This window comes from Cimex lectularius, unplaced genomic scaffold, assembly GCF_000648675.2.
Source record: "Cimex lectularius strain Harlan isolate CLEC.00 unplaced genomic scaffold, Clec_2.1 scaffold197, whole genome shotgun sequence".
Lineage (NCBI taxonomy): Eukaryota > Metazoa > Arthropoda > Insecta > Hemiptera > Cimicidae > Cimex > Cimex lectularius.
This window is the reverse complement of record NW_019392961.1, coordinates 945,826-962,244: the sequence shown is the minus strand read 5'-3', so window position 1 is coordinate 962,244 and position 16,419 is coordinate 945,826. Positions and strand designations below refer to the sequence as shown.

General features: G+C 34.2%; 1 long non-coding RNA gene across 2 annotated transcripts in view; it reads right to left on the bottom strand.

Moving 5' to 3' along the window:
• LOC106665866 overlaps positions 1–16,419 on the bottom strand; it is a 377,468-nt gene that overhangs the window by 164,070 nt on the left and 196,979 nt on the right. Inside the window, exon 3 of one of the 2 annotated variants that reach the window (XR_002910776.1) lies at positions 6,612–6,677. The exons of the other annotated variant lie outside the window; for it this stretch is intronic. This is a non-coding gene — a long non-coding RNA (uncharacterized LOC106665866). The remainder of the gene's footprint in view (positions 1–6,611; positions 6,678–16,419) is intronic. 2 annotated transcript variants of the gene reach the window in all.

Here is a 16,419-nt window from a genome sequence, read left to right as displayed (position 1 = left end):
TCGAAACGTTGACACGATAAAGAATTTTTTTTCTGAAACCTACAATACACCAGACGCATCTCACAATTTCTGAATAGTTTTGAATAATATATTGCATTTTGAGTAACATTACTATTATTAATTAGAATGGCACATTTTACACAGTAGACAGCGGTTCATGGTGCACTACTGATGTTAGTAGACTATTCCAAGCCAAAGACATTTCTTCCCGTGGGCTGCGGGTTTGCTTTTAATTTCACCTTTTCAGTGTGGCACACCTGAACGCAGAAGTCTTACCATGAAAATATGATACACCATAGAAGTAAAGACAGACTGAAGAAGGCCAGCAAGGATTGGCAGACCAAAATGACCGGAAACGACAAAATTATGAAAAAATTTATTCTTAACTTTTTTAAACCATTTTCTAAAACTTTCTTAATAAAAATTTTGTTGTGTAATAGTATTAATGGGTCATTCCTATTTTTTATACAGATTACATTTATCAATGCAATGTGCAAATCCTTGTCTGCGTAAAACGGTGAAATTGTACACTGTAGTTAAGTTAAAAATTTTATTGCAAATTTCAGAAAATACATTAACAAACAAAACGCACCCTAGAAAAAAATTGTTTGGTTATATACATAGTTCTTTTACTTTAGCGAAAACAATGAATGAAAGAGTGGAGAGAGAGAGAGAGAGAGAGAGAGAGAGAGAGAGAGTGAGAGTGAGAGAGAGAGAGAGAGAAGCAGACAGCGTCTATTGAAGTTATTATTTTTATCAATAATCAATTCTCCAAAATATAATAACATGTTTATAAATTACGTATTATCAAACAGGCCTTAGTAATAGCCAAAAAAAACATGTACGAAAGCATAATGTATAACGAACCGTTTCTTCATTTTGAAGCATTTTTGCAAACTGTTTCAATCTAAAACTATCCGAACTTTGAAATAATTAAAGTATTTTCTTGGATAACCGAAACTACCATTAATACGAATGAATTTTGCATAATTCTGCTACTCGTTTTTAACAACCCTTAACTCAGCGTCCACCTCTGTTTGGCCATACTGCAGAGTCGAGGTACATGAAGCTGCGTTCACCTTTAAGGAAATTGGGAGGTAGATAGTCAAAATTATATGGATGCAATTTTAAAAACAAAAATTAAAACGTGATTGCATCAACTTAATGGATGATCGTTGACAGCCATTTCGAACTTCCACAAAAATGGGTGGTATCTAGTGACCACAATCCAATGATTATTTGGAAATAGTGAGATGCGGTGTGGTGTGACGTAGGCTTTAGAACATTTTCTTGATCATGCCAACGTTTCGATCTTTATTGAGATCATCTTCAGTGCCTGGGATTTATAAACATCGTTTGAATTTTACAAATACATGTAGGATGTGGAAAAAATAAATTTATACAATGCTAGAAAATTTTAGATTAAAAAAATGAATTTATACAATGATAGAATTTCTTTTTTTTTTTTGAGTATGAACACTTTGAATTTTAAAAAATTTCTAGCATTGTATAAATTCTCTTTTTTATCTAAATTTTTTTAATATTGTATAAATTAATTTTTTTTAATCTAAAATTTTCTAGAATTGCATAAATTCATTTTTTTAATCTAAAATTTTCTAGCATTGTATAAATTAATTTTTTTAATCTAACATTTTCTAGCATTGTATAAATTCTTTTTTTCATCTAAAATTTTCTAGCACTGTATAAAGTCATTTTTCATCTAAACTTTTCTAGCATTGTATGAATTAATTTTTTTAATCAAAAATTTTCTAGCATTGTATAAATTTATTTTTTCTACATCCTACATGTAACAATGTCTTTGAGTGAGTACAAATACTTTGATTATACTTAAAATTCTATATTGTGTACATCATTGTATAAATTTTTATTCATATATTTTATGTATTTGTATAATGTAAACAATGTTTACAAAACCCAGGCTCTGAAGATGATCTCAATAAAGATCGAAACCTTGGAATGATAAATAAAATGTTTTTCTTAAACCTACGTCACACCAGACCGCACCTCACGATCTCCAAATAATTCCACAAAAATGTTAATATGCAGGAATTTCTTATATTCATTCATATCAATATAAAAAAGAGTAAAGATATATTTTCTGTCTTGTTACAAAAGCATTTTCTATTTTGTTACTAAAGCCAACATGTAGTTAAAATATTTGGCACACAAAGTAATATGAATTATGATATTAAAGTGTTAAAAAGTGTAGGTTTACATCATTCTTCCACAGATATAGGAAATAATAAAGCTTCCTAAGGAGAGAACTTATGACATAATTTAAACTCTACAAAAACCCCTTTAGACAAAAGGGTTTTTAAGTGGAACTCTGTTGCTCCAAGTTTTTTCTAACCGGGGCCGCGGGCAACTCCCCCCTAATTGCCTCGGGCGTATATCTTGGCCGCCTCCTTATGCCCTTGATATACGGCTCCCAGTATCATTATCAGCCGCCCCTGGAACAAAAGCGGGCACCCCCAAGAGACAAATTATTCCAAGTAATTAAGTATTCGCCGCTGCTCGTGGACGGGCAGGGAAGGCGGGGGTGGAGAATTATTATTCAGAGGCGGTAATTAAGGAGGTTAAAAGTTGGTCGGGGGGAAGGAGAAACGGGTCAATGCAGTAGTCATTAGCACCTTACCGTTTCTGATGAGAGAAGAAGCACAATTACTAGGGGGGCTGGAAAGCCTTTAGAAATTATTCATAAAATAATTGTTAGAAAAAAATTTAAAAACAAAATTCCCATCAAGCACTTTTTAAACTATAACATGACAATTAATTCCAAAATATATCTAACCCTGTTTTTGTTAATCTCTTTTCCCATATTACGCATTTTAACGTAGTTAACGTAAATTATTACAACTTCGAATAGCAATATTAACCTGATTTATTTCTACGATCTTACAAAGTGGTGTTTCCTGGAGATCCCTAGGTGCACATCTCTCTCCACTTATATTTAATCAACGATCTTTCTTTTATTCCAAAATTCTCAACTCCTCGTCTCTTTGCGGAAAATGCTGCTTAAAATTTTTCTTGCCTGTTATCTCCGAAGATGCTTACTCCTCTAATCTGACTTGAATGCTCTACATCACTGTTTCTTAATATTGAAAAATGCTATTCTATAGCAATCATTCATCAAAATCCAATGTACATAAACATAAAACAGCAATATCTTACTGGCACTCTCAACACGACACGCAAGAATGGCACAATTACACAGAAGACAAACACTTTGAGTGAGTAGAAATTCTTCGATTGAATATAAAGAAAATATATTTTCCATTGTATAAATTCACTTTTTTCCACATCCTACATATATTTGTTAAATGTAAACAATGTTTGTAAATCCCAGGCCTTGAAGATGATCTCAATAAAGATCGAAACGTTGGCACAATAAAGAAAATGCTTTTCTGAAACCTACATCACACCAGACCGCATCTCACGATTTCTGAATAATTAGCTATTCTACAGGATGTACAGGAATATAACTGCTTACAACTTCCCATTCTCTACTAATAATACTGCTCGTCCTTTTAAAAGTACTCTAACGAACTCGGTGTTATTTTTATATATGACCACAAATTAAATTTACCTGCTCATTTTGATCTCATTAAATCCTCCAGCATAAAAATGCCGCTACATGAGCATAAATTTATTATATAAACAAAATTTACAATTATAACGATTACATGTATTTACTAAATTTTTTTGAATGAGCATTCCTATTTTTCCCTCTGTATTATATCTTTAAACATTATATGTTTGATTCACTAGTTTTCGTGGTCCCCTTGACCAATTAATATCTTTCGATTAATTAAGGTTTTTAGCTGAGATAAAAAAGTCATGGTCACGAGCGGGATTCGAACCCACGATCTTCGGCTAGATACGCCGCTGTACTACCACTTGAGCTATCGTGCCTCGATCCACTCGGACACTAACTTCCCATGACAATCCCACCTTTTGAATTTTCCCTCCTTTTTGCCATTTTTCAAATGTCGTGTAATCTATTTGATTCTCGGCCTCAAATGAAATATCCACGGAGAGCTTTAGTGAAGGTATACTTCATTTTAACTTATTAAATTCACTAGTTTTCGTGGTTGACCAATTAATATCTTTCAATTAATTAATGGTTTTCAGTTGAGATAAAAAAAGTCAGTTTCACGAGCGGGATTCGAACCTACGATCTTCGGCTAGATATGCCGCTGCTCTACCACTTGAGCTATCGTGACCTCGATCCACTCGATTATATGTTTGATTCTTTTTTGTTTATATTTTTGTGAGATTATTTTTAATATAATTTCATATACTATTGGTACATTCAAATTCGCTAGAATGATACTAACTAAAAATGTTTGAGTAAAAACATTATTTGAAATAAAAATTGGAAGATTGTCCAATTTTGGTTTGATAAAATGAACAATAAGTAGTCAAATATAAAATGAACGAATAGCAGAGCTATTTTTTCAACATAACCGGACGACCGCCTAAGTGTAAAAGAAGCTCTCAGGGGGTGATATCGACATCAGACATAAAAATTTATTATCGCTCGTAAAGCAGCTATCCTAAGACCCTAAGTAAAATCGATACTGCCACCGTGCTTAAGAATATTATAAAAATGGGTTTACATTATTAAAAAGTATATTTATTAAGGAATATAAGCAAATTTTTTTATCTAGTATCTTCAAATTTGGAATAAATTGTTAAATAACTATTAAATTATAGGAATAACAAATTTAATTTTATAAATAAGTATAATGCTATATGTGTATAACATTAGTACATGATGCTATGAACATTATAGACGCTGTAGCCGAGGAGGGAAGGGCGTTTGATTCGTTTTTGCCATGCTAGCGGTTTCGTGTTCGAATCCCTGCTCAATCCATTGATTATTAAGTGTAAATAATTTCAGAAAGTATTATAATATGGTTCAACCCTTCGTGCGTGACACCTAAAAGACAGTTTGACGTTATGAGCTATCCTGTATCATAGAAATAGCAGTATTTTATTGTAGAGAGAGAGAGGGGTGAAGCAGGGTGAGAGAAAGAATATTCAACTATTTCTAGTAGTTTAATAAAGTCATAATTTTTAACAAATTTTTTAATTTTAGATGAGTTGTTTGTCAGGGTTGTGGTCAGTCAACAAGGTGATATTTATTAAATGTCAATATTTCGGCCTATATTTGACCTTCCTCAAGGCTAAGTTATAATGTTGTATAAATTGGTTTAATGTGAGGTAGGTAGGTTTTAGAAAAATATTTTATTTACTGTGCCAACGTTTCGATCTTTATTGAGATCACCTTTAGGGTTTTTACATTTACAAACATTATTTAAATTTAACAAATACTTGTAGGTTGTGGAACAAAATGGATTTATACAATGCAATAAAAAAATGCAATACTAAAAAAATTAATTTTTTTATTTTTTATATTCAATCAAAGTATTTGTACTCACTCAAAGGGTTTCTTTTCTGCGTGATTGTGTCATTTTTGTGTGTCCCAGGCCCTGAAGATGATCTCAATAAAGATCGAAATATTGGCACGATAAAGAACATGTTTTTCTAAAAGCTACGTCACACCAGACCGCGTCTCACGATCTCCGAATAATCAAGATAAGATTATATTTGTATATTTGTAAGTCTACTTTTGTTAATTGTGTTGTCTTTAAAAGTAGTCTTTGTCGTAATTTATATATCCATGTTATTTATGTAGGTATTAGCTCCGAGGGAGATCTGAAAGCTTGGTGCTTAATAATCATCTCATAATTCACTGATCACAACCCTGATTCGCTGCCCATCCTTAAATATAGCAAAATTGTTAATATTAATAATTAACTGGACCTATGGAAGAGAGAGAGAGAGAGAGAGAGAGAGAGAGAGAGAAGAGAGAGGGGAGAGAGAGAAAGAGAGGAGAGAGAAAGTGAGAGAAAGAGGAGAGAGAGAAAAAGAGAGAGAGTGAGAGAGNAGAGGGGAGAGAGAGAAAGAGAGGAGAGAGAAAGTGAGAGAAAGAGGAGAGAGAGAGAGAGAGAGAGAGAGAGAGAGAGAGAGAGAGAGAGAGAGGAACATTGGTAAAAATTCAATATGGAGACAGAGATTATTGCGGCGAACGATGGTTTTTTTTTTTTTTTTGTAAAAATTATAAAAAGTTCAAGTGAGTTTAATTTGTCCACAATTTAAATGCCCAAACAAACGGAATTTGGTATTCAAAGATATTAAACAGTACACTCGTGTCTATATACGTGCCAAAAATCAATTTGAGCAAAGATAAAATAAATAAGAAAAATATATTTTGTGTTTTATGATAATAGGGCTTAATAATACTTTACATTGGAATACTTGATATAGGAATTTTTTTTTACTGTGGTATTTTTAATTAGCCAAATGAATCGGCGTTTGAAAAACTGTTAGTGTTATTCGGGGAAAATTGGTTGTGAAAGAGAGATGATGGGGGATGTGTTGTAACAAGCGGGCCGATTGAAGTTCGTCGAGGCCCCCCGTGACGTGACATCAAGATAGTACAGGGCCTCTGATCTCCTATTGTTTTGTTAACACCTCCCTAATCGGTACATAATGATAGATTGTTTTCCAAAAGTAATTCCTACCTGGCGACCATTAGGCCATCCTGCCGACCGGTTCTCGCTCTCCCAGTCCGTATTTCAATAGAGAACCTGGAAACCATTTAATTATACTTATAGTAGGACTTCTGAATAATAATAGGGGAGGATCATAATAATCTTTGCGCCATGAACGGGGTAATTGTATCCGTGGAAACAAAATAGGGATTCTTTTCTCACAAAGGTCGTAAAAGAAAATCAAAAACGAGATTACTAACATTTCAACCTACATTCACCTGAATTATAATAGTAATTCGCATTATCCATTGGCTTTACAGATCTCATTTCCATTATTACATTTTTAACACAATTTCTATTCTAGCTCTTTCAATGTTTTGTTTTTTATATCTGCACTCACAATATCACATTTCATCCACCTTAGCCAGCGAGAATAGACGGACCCAGCATAGAACTAGTTAAATTTCGATCGGTTCAATTTGAGTTCATCCACTCTCAGACCTACCAACATCAATTTAAACTATAGATTTTCATATTTCCACTTTCTTCAAGGGATCAGATTAACATAATTATCATTAATGACTGTATATATCTCTATATTTTTTTTCGATAGACAATGAAACCTGGCAACCATACTCTCGCATTCTAATGTGATTATTTTATACATATTTTATTAATCAATTACATATGTAATATGTATTATATTATATACATATATATATTTTATATATNTATATATATATATAAAATTTACATAATTATATATATAAAGTGACACACAACTCAACAAAAGAAAATTTTCCACGACAGACAAATGGAAGTTTTTTTTTTTTTACTTATCTATTAAGTACACACCATTACGGTTGTTGGCAAAAAAACTGGCTTGATTCATAATATTGTCTTTTGCTTCTCCGCTACTTAAGCGAAAACATAAAACTTCAAACATCCAGCTGTACTACCCCTAAAAAACTACCCCTTTTAAAGTTGTGACACTTTTCTTGCATATATTAGCTCTCGGTAATTTATGTTAGTTTGTTTGCTCTAAGGATAATGGTGGCAATGAATGACTTATTAATTTTTTTTGTGCGTGATGGTGACAGAGAACGTACAAACCTAACAAATGAGTATATATACCCATGTGGTAATAAGATAATTTTTGACCCAAATGTGCGTTCCTCCTGAAACAAGGGCTAATTAGTTATTTAAAATTCCAAATTATTATTGAAATAAAGGTTTCATTGATATTTCAAAATATCGTAATTAAAGCATTAAAAAATCGTTGAAATTATAAAATAATGTAAAAGTTAAAAGCCAACTAGTAAAAATTATTAAAAAACAATATTATAATTAAAAATGTTATTTAAATAAAAGAAATGAAACTAAAATAATTCACAAACAGTCTTGAAGAAAAAGGGAAATTCAGTTGTTACTGCCGAGTTTTCGACCTATTTTAAAGTCATCATCAGGGCTTATGTTAATTTCACAATTATTTTCATAATGTGAAAATATGACTACTTCACTACATAAGAAAAAAACTGACGTAACTCGAAATGTTCCAATTTTCCTGATAAATATATAAAGCTCGACAAAGAACTTAGATATGCCACTTTTCCGAATGGTGCGTTCCCACCAATTGAAAAGAGACACAAGGTACTACCTAGCTGCTAAGATTCAACATACAGTGATGTCATACGTATACATACATTTATTTACATACTATACATTTATCCTGTAACATCACACGCCGGAATACTTGAAAAAAAATTCTAAATAATCCAGTTTTTATAATTTTTCGATTTGTATCACTTTCCTTGTCGGTGAACGATGTATATATGTAATACCTGTGCACGTGCGTTTATTTGTGTTTTTGTGTGTGATTTTTCAGTTTTATTTAAAGTAATGTACATATTATGTAACTAAGCAATTAGTGTAGACCCTTCGTAAATTTTGTCTACACCAACGTTATATCTCATTCCTCTTACTCCCTCTTCTTCGCATGATAACCCTCTCTCTCTCTCTCTCTCTCTCTCTCTCTCTCTCTCTCTCTCTCTCTCTGTCAGTTTTTCTTTTTTCTCCTCTCTCTTTTTTTTCTTTGTTTAAATGCATATACAAATTAGGTCTTAAATGGGAAAAAGACTTCTTTTATCACCTGGTATTAGGCGTTGGAAAAAGAGTGGTCAAAGTTAACCAAATTCTGCGAATAAATCATTCTTCTCTCATTAATCTCTATCCAGCTCTATCTTTCTACCAATTTTTAATTTTGTTCTAAAACAAAATCACATTTAGTTAGCTTAACAATAATTGACAGGAGTAGGCATTTATCATCTTGATCCACAAATTATTTAAGATAGTTTTCTATGTTTGGTTATAAAATTATGAGTAAGGTTTTTGAGATATTTAATTTGTGGTCGATTACTTACAATTAGTACAATATATTAAGCATTAATCTATCTTTCTATCTGCTTCTCCTTCTTTATCTCTCTTTTTCTATTTACCTTTGATTATCTCTTCAAAAAAATTGTTTTGTTGAGCAAGGAACGTATAAAAAACGTATAAATTTCCATGCTGTGATTATCCAGTAGTATTAGAAAATGAATGAGATAGTAATAGTCTCCTGTTTTGCAACATTCTTTTAAACCAAATAAATGTTTGATCTCCGATGGCCATGGGTAGTGGAGTTAGTGTGAAATATTAGTGGGGCTACCGTGAGGGACACCCCACATCTCTCCCGAGTGGGGTAAAAAATCCTTTGCCACCCCTCTGGGTCCCATTGTATTCCCACAGCCCCGACTCCCTTTCATTGAAAGAGGGACCCGGACGGGGCAGGAGTAGAGAAACCAATAGTGTGTAAACTCGGCGGCCTCGTGCCTCAAATTACTCCTTCAAACAATTTTCATTTTTTTAAGCTTTTTCTTCTCCTTCAGAGAAACATACTCCCCGCGAGCGGGCTAAGTTCGAATATCGAGTGTTTTCCAGGCAGATTTGTCCTTTGCTTGCAAATTGCAGAAAAAATACGCTTATTTTTTAATTAATGTAAAAAAAAGCTAACCAGCTATTATCTGGTATAACTTGAAATTTAATGTTTTTCTTAGAAAGGTCTATCTCATATTATATACACAGTTTTACAGTTTTTTTAAATTTAATTTTTTTAAGCAACTCTATACCTCTGTCTATTTCTCTTTCTCTCTCTCTCTCTCTCTCTCTCTCTCTCTCTCTCTCTCTCTCTCTCTCTCTCTCCCTTCTCTCTCCCTTTCTCTCTCTCTCTCCCCTTTCTTTCTTGTCGGGTTGGATGAAAAGAGTATTTGACTAAATTCGGAGACTATATGTAAAACCGCATTCTTGCTTCTCTCTCACACACACACACTCTTTCTCTCTCTCTCATTTTCTCTCTCTCCCTCCCGATCTCTCTTTTCTCCTTCTTTCATGTCACGTTGAATGAAATGAGTATTTGACTAAATTGGGAGACTATATGTAAAACCGCATTCTTGCTTCTCTGTCTCTCACACACACATTCTCTCTCTCCCACTCTCTCTCTTTCTTTCTTTCTTTTTTCTTTCTTACTTTCTTTCCTTTGTCTAGTTAATTATCATTCAATTATCTGATGCATATACATAATGTATTTTTCTTTTTCTTCCTTATTAACTTCCCTCTAAATACATTAATATTAATTTTATCATATTTATCCATCTAAATGTCATATAATTTACTGATGTGACGATGAGTTGCTTTATTATTATTCACAATCAAAATCCTGCCTGTATTAAACTATACTTTAGGGTGGGCTAGTCAGCAATGGTTGTGGGCAGCTAGCTGTGAGATATTTATAAAGTGCCAAGCTTTCGTCCGATATTTGAATTTCCTTAGAGCTAAGAAATAATGTTGATTTATCAATTAGTACAGATACAATGATTAATCAATGGATAAGGGTATTTGCACTTCTACTGTTTATGACAAAACGGCTGTACAAATGAAGACGTACAAACACTCTATTGATCCTTTTCATAAATGTATTTGTTTTATCTCATCACGAAAATAGAAAATATAACTAGTTACTTTTACTCAATTATTTAGTGGGATACGTTAAATATTGTGTAATAAATGCCAATGGGGTGAAAAACGTTATAGTTTTTTAAAGTTACCCGTGATTTATCATGTGGAAGAGCTGTAAACCAGTTCTTCGCGGACCGGATGTGGATGACACCAACCGGTTGCTATACTGACGCTTCAAAATTAATGTACCTTTTGTCATAAAGAAGGACTGCGTCGTGACTGACTTGATGCATTTATCATTTCGTTTTTTTTTTTTTTCGTTTTTTTAATACCATTTTTTCTGCCGGTAAACGACAGCGGATATCTTAAAGGGAGGTTAATGCTCCTAGAAAAAAAAAATGCGTAAATCGCTTTTGTTGACAATGAAACAGACAAACTCTGTTAAAATAAAAAAGGAATAATCTTCTAAATGCATTTAAAAAATAGGGAGTACAAGAGGTCATAAAGAAGGGACAGTAATCCAAGCTGAATGTAAATTCTCTCCTAGCGGCGTGGTAAAATTAAACCATAAAACGGCCCACCCTTCTCGTAAACAATGGAAGCGAGAGCATTAATAATATAATTAGCTTAATAAAAGACGAAATGGAAGCTGAGGGTTGGTCAGCTTATTGCCACGGGGATTGCACGTTTTTTCTCTCTTTACCCTCAAGAGAAATATTTCTAATAAAACCCAGGCTCGCCTTCGGGGTTGTTTGCCCATGGAAAAACCACTATATATATATTTTTATAGTTTAATTAAAAGATGCGAGGGCCCTCAGAATTTGGTGTCATTGATATATGAGCCGAAATATTAATCCATATACACTCCCTTGTAATCCGCTCATCGGGTTTATTGCGCCTCGTTCTTGTTTGCCTAGCTCTTCGTCATCAGTCACTGGGGCCTTTTTTAGAAAGGGGGCATTTATGGGCTTTCTGCTTTAATTCGACAGATACATATCATCACAAGGGCTTTAACCGGTTACACGCTCCCACCAATAAATATCACTCACTTTCATTTTTTCTTCCTCTCCTCATTAACCAATTTGGAGACAATGGTACTTGTTGAACTATTTGCTATATTTAATTTAATTTGTAGAAATAATCGAGCTGGTAATAAGTTAAACAACGTTAGAATAGTAAAGTAATTTCTGTCATACAGGAGGGCTTAACGTACAAAATACCGCTGGGTTTCGCGGACAAAGAGTCGAACCACTTTACAATACTTTGTCCACATTACTCACAATTAATTAAGGTTTTGGTTGAGATAAAAAAGACAGTGTCAGAAGCGGGATTCGAACCCGGAGCGGGACATTTATCTCAACCAAAACCTTAATTAATGAAAAAGAATTTATTTGGTCATGCGGATCACGAAACCTAAAAAAATGTAGTAAGCAAAATGAAGTATTCTTCACTAAAGCTCCCCGTGGCCATTTCATTTGTCGCCGAGAATCATATAGATTACACGACATTTCTAAAATGGCCAAAAGGAGGGAAAGTCAGCGTCACGAGCGGGATCCCGCTGAATGATTTGAAAAATGGCAAAAAGGAGAGAAAATTCAAAAGGTGGGGTTGAGATGGGAAGTTAGAGTCCGAATGGATCGAGGTCACGATATCTCAAGTGGTAGAGCAGCGGCGTATGTAGCCGAAGGTCGTGGGTTCGAATTCTGCTTCTGACACTGACTTTTTTATCTCAACCAAAACCTCAATTAATTGAAAAGAATTTATAGGGTCATGCGGACCACGAAAGCTAATAAAAATTATTCACAATTTTGGATTTGAACCCAGGGACGCTAGCGTGGAAAATACGAGTCCGATGCACTAACCACTCGCAGAATAAACTGCATTTTGTGATTTTAAACTATATTTTTTATATTTCTAAAAGGAAAAATGTTCACGATTATTTTAATTTATTTACAGGAGTTATAAAAATATAATTATCTAATACTAAAATTCTGAATCGAAATAACCACCAAATAACGAATAAGTAAGTAAGATTAATTTAATAATTAATTTGTTGTTTTGAGCACAACTATTGTACAGTAATATATTATGTCGCAAGTGGCTCTGACAAAAAAGTAGGTAGAATCAGAATTCATGGCAGTATATAGTCGAACAAACCCAATATAAAAAAAGCCATATTCAAAATTTTATAAAATGAAACTAAGTTTAGAAAAATGCCAAAAAATTTCAAAATAATTTGTTTTGTTTTCTTAAGCCATGGATAAAAGCATATGGACGTGAGGAAAACAAGAAATATTTGTATTTTGCAAGGTGGATTTTTAAATATCCTCGGTTAGTTAATTGAGAGTTTTAAATAAATACTAAAATAATAAGGGATTATTTAAGAAACATTTCAACATTAAAAAATCGCCTTTAATGGTCCCTTTGGATGTTTTTAATCTCGGTGAAAGCCAAAAAATGTTCAGTCGTAATGATCTTCCTACTCAACAAGGGAGGTGGCCGGGGTTAATGAATTTAGACGGAAGAAGCTTTTTTCCATCTCCGGAATTTGGCCCACGTTGAATGGCTTTTCATCGGCAGAGGATACGCTCAAGGATTACCTCGCACTCCAGCTCTTGCCCAATTAAAAACCATGTTCTAATACGATTTCGCAAGGTTTCTCGCCCTTCATTAAAAATAATAATCTCCTCCAATGTTGCGTTTTGCCCTTTTCAACTGGGCCGGGCAAAGGGCACTTCAGATGGCTCAATGGTCTTCCTGTTATATGCCTCATTAGCGATCAAATCCCGGCCTATCCTTCCGCCGCCCGCCCATTCAACTTCCTCTCTTTATATGCACAGTATTATCCTACGCTCACGAGTCCGACTGTTTTAGGTTTGCGGCTGAGAGTTCTTCACGATAGTCATTCGTACTGGGTCAAAAGTCTTATTTTCGCAAAACAAAGCCATTCAGGAAATTGGTTTACTCCATTTCGTTTTCTTTTGTCCCAATTTCATGATTACATTTTTTTAAATCAAACCTTGATTGTTTTAAAAGCAGTTTTCATAAGGTCTTTACAAAAATTGCATTAGCTTGACTATTTAACCCTTTGCAAAGGTTAAAATATCATATATATTATTTAAACCATACGGCTCTTTCAAGTCGGCAAATCGCTTGGTGACTTCAACGAAAAGATTGTAGAGGAGTGTAGGGTGAACTTCTTGAATATACTATATATCAAATTTCTTATAATTGAGAACAAACCAAAGGAAGATGTTCTTGATGGTTTGCAAAAAAAATTCTAATTTAAATGTGTGGTGTTTAGTGACCATTAGCAATGATTATTTGGAGATCGGAAGGTGCGGTCTGTTGTGACGTAGGTTTTAGAAAAACACTTGGGCACTCTCAACACGACCCACAAGAATGACACATCTACATAGAAAACAAACACTTTGAGCCTGAAGATGATCTCAATAAAGATCGAAACGTTGACATGATAAAGAAAACGTTTTTCTAAAACCTACGTCACACCAGACCGCACCTCACGATCTCCAAATAATCATTCTAGTTTAAGTTAATGATTCCTCATTTGCCCTACAAAATTATTCAATATCTAAATCATTTCTGTGAATCCGTCATTTTAAAAGTCAGCCGTCAAAATAATTCCCATCCGACAAAACGACACCTGATGTGAACTATGGCAGTAAATGACATTAATGCTGGACGAGGGGTCGGACTGTCACTCGGGATTGCGTTACGAAAAGCGGTGATGATGGGGCCCAGCTGCCGGCTCCAGCCCCAGGTGTTCACGCCACCTGGAGAAGCCGCCAAAAATCATTATACCGAAAAAGGACTGCAAGACTGACGTCTTCGCCAAAAAGGGTCGGCTACTTTTTTCATCGGGCCTCCATCCGTCATCGTCTCCTCCCTCGTGGGGTTTCAACATTTCTGTTTTATTCATTTCTGTAAACAAACCGTCCATCACACCAAAAGGAAGAATTTGATAAAGGAAACACTACATTTTAACATTTTTTTTTTAACTTAAAGCACATGAAAAAGTATGCCACTGTGTACTGGATTTTGTAATGTTGGATCCCAAGCAACACAAATTTTGTACGTAATTTTCATACTTAAAACTTATCTATAATTTATTATAAATTAATAATTGTAAATAAGAAACCTAGTTATAACATAGGTCATGGCAAACCCGGCTTTCCGTGTTTTTTTATTGTTGTTGTTTTAGAATATATTGAAAATTTAATTTTTAAACGAATAAATAAAATTGGATATTTATTTAAAAAAAGTTCATTTGTACTTAAATTCTCTAAGTACGAATTCAGTCCCGCTGAGATCGGATTATACAAACTGTAACCGTTACAACTGGTGATCAAAGTTTGATTTTTTTTTAAATAAATTTGCGTTTAGCTAAAAAATTAGAGTTTCCTGGAAAACCGTTGATTTTAACAATTTGAGGTTGGTGTTGTTTTCTTGCTGAAATTTCAGCTACTGCACTGCTTTTCCTCTTTATCACAATTAAATTAAATTATATTGAAATATTCGAACTTTTCGATTACAATTAAGAAAAAGAAACTCCAACATTGTTAATTTAAAATAAAATCAAAACAAATAGATCCATTACAGTTCGTGGTCCGATTGACCAATTAACTTTTTTCAATTAATTAATATTTATGAAAGGTATTAGTTGAGATAAAAAAGTCAGCGTCACGAACGAAGTCACGATGGCTCAAGTGGTGGAGCAACGGCGTATTTAGCCGAAGGTCGTGGGTTCGAAACCCACTCGTGACGCTGACTTTTTTTATCTCAACCTATACCTTCATAAACATATACATAGATCAGAAGCATCTGCTGATTTATAACTGATTTTATAACCTATGATTAAGTATGACTTACTAATTAATCTTAATTGTGTTTTTTGAACAACTAGTTTCTATGGAACCATCGAAAAACTACGTCCCTGGAGAATCTGTGAAAATCAATTTTACAAGCCACTGACTCTTGAACCATGTAAATTCATCGTTGGTGCTGAGTGCCCAGTTGCTACGTAACATGCCAACATTTTTTTCGTTTCATTATAATGATCTCATTAAAAGCGTAATGTATTAAACACATTAATTTCCCCATGGAACATCATGTTTTCGAGACTATGAATAAGAATCAGAGGGGTGTTCCGACAAAGGACTCCTGACCCATGGCAAAGTGTTCCATTCTTCACTTTGAACGTTTCAAAAGAGATTTCGGAAATACCTGTTACCACGTGCAAGTGGCATTTTGTTGCCGTGCGGGGTGTAATGTAAATTGGCTCTTTTTTTCATGTAAATTCTTTCGAGGACGTACGTATTATCCTTTCGAGAGGAGCTTTAAAGGACGTCGGCAACCCTCGAGCTCCACATAATGAAGTGATTTTTTTAGGGGAAAAAATTAATCGGCTGTTGTTACGTTTCGGGTTTCGGTAAAAATTCAGTTCAACTGGGGATCGGGTGATTTACGTCCCTTTGTGTTGATGTATGACCGCTGACCGTTTTGTCAACGTTGCGTGCTATGCCTCTTTTTAACGGCGCGTTAGTCCTGCAAAATCCTTGGGGAACATTAATCAATTACAGAGGGGCGCTAATGATCGTCACCCCCTGCCTGGACATAACACCTTTTTTTTCACCCTCGCTCGCTAATTTATTCTCACTGGCATGGGAACCAAGCAGGAGTGTCTTAACTAATGATCTGGCGGCGTTGTTATTAAAGGTCGGGTGCAGGCGGAATTGTTTCGAGTGTTAATGATCCCGATTTTCCACGGGGCACTTCGATGTTCCCTGAGGAGAGTAGGCTGATAGGTTTTTTTGTTTTTATCCAACCA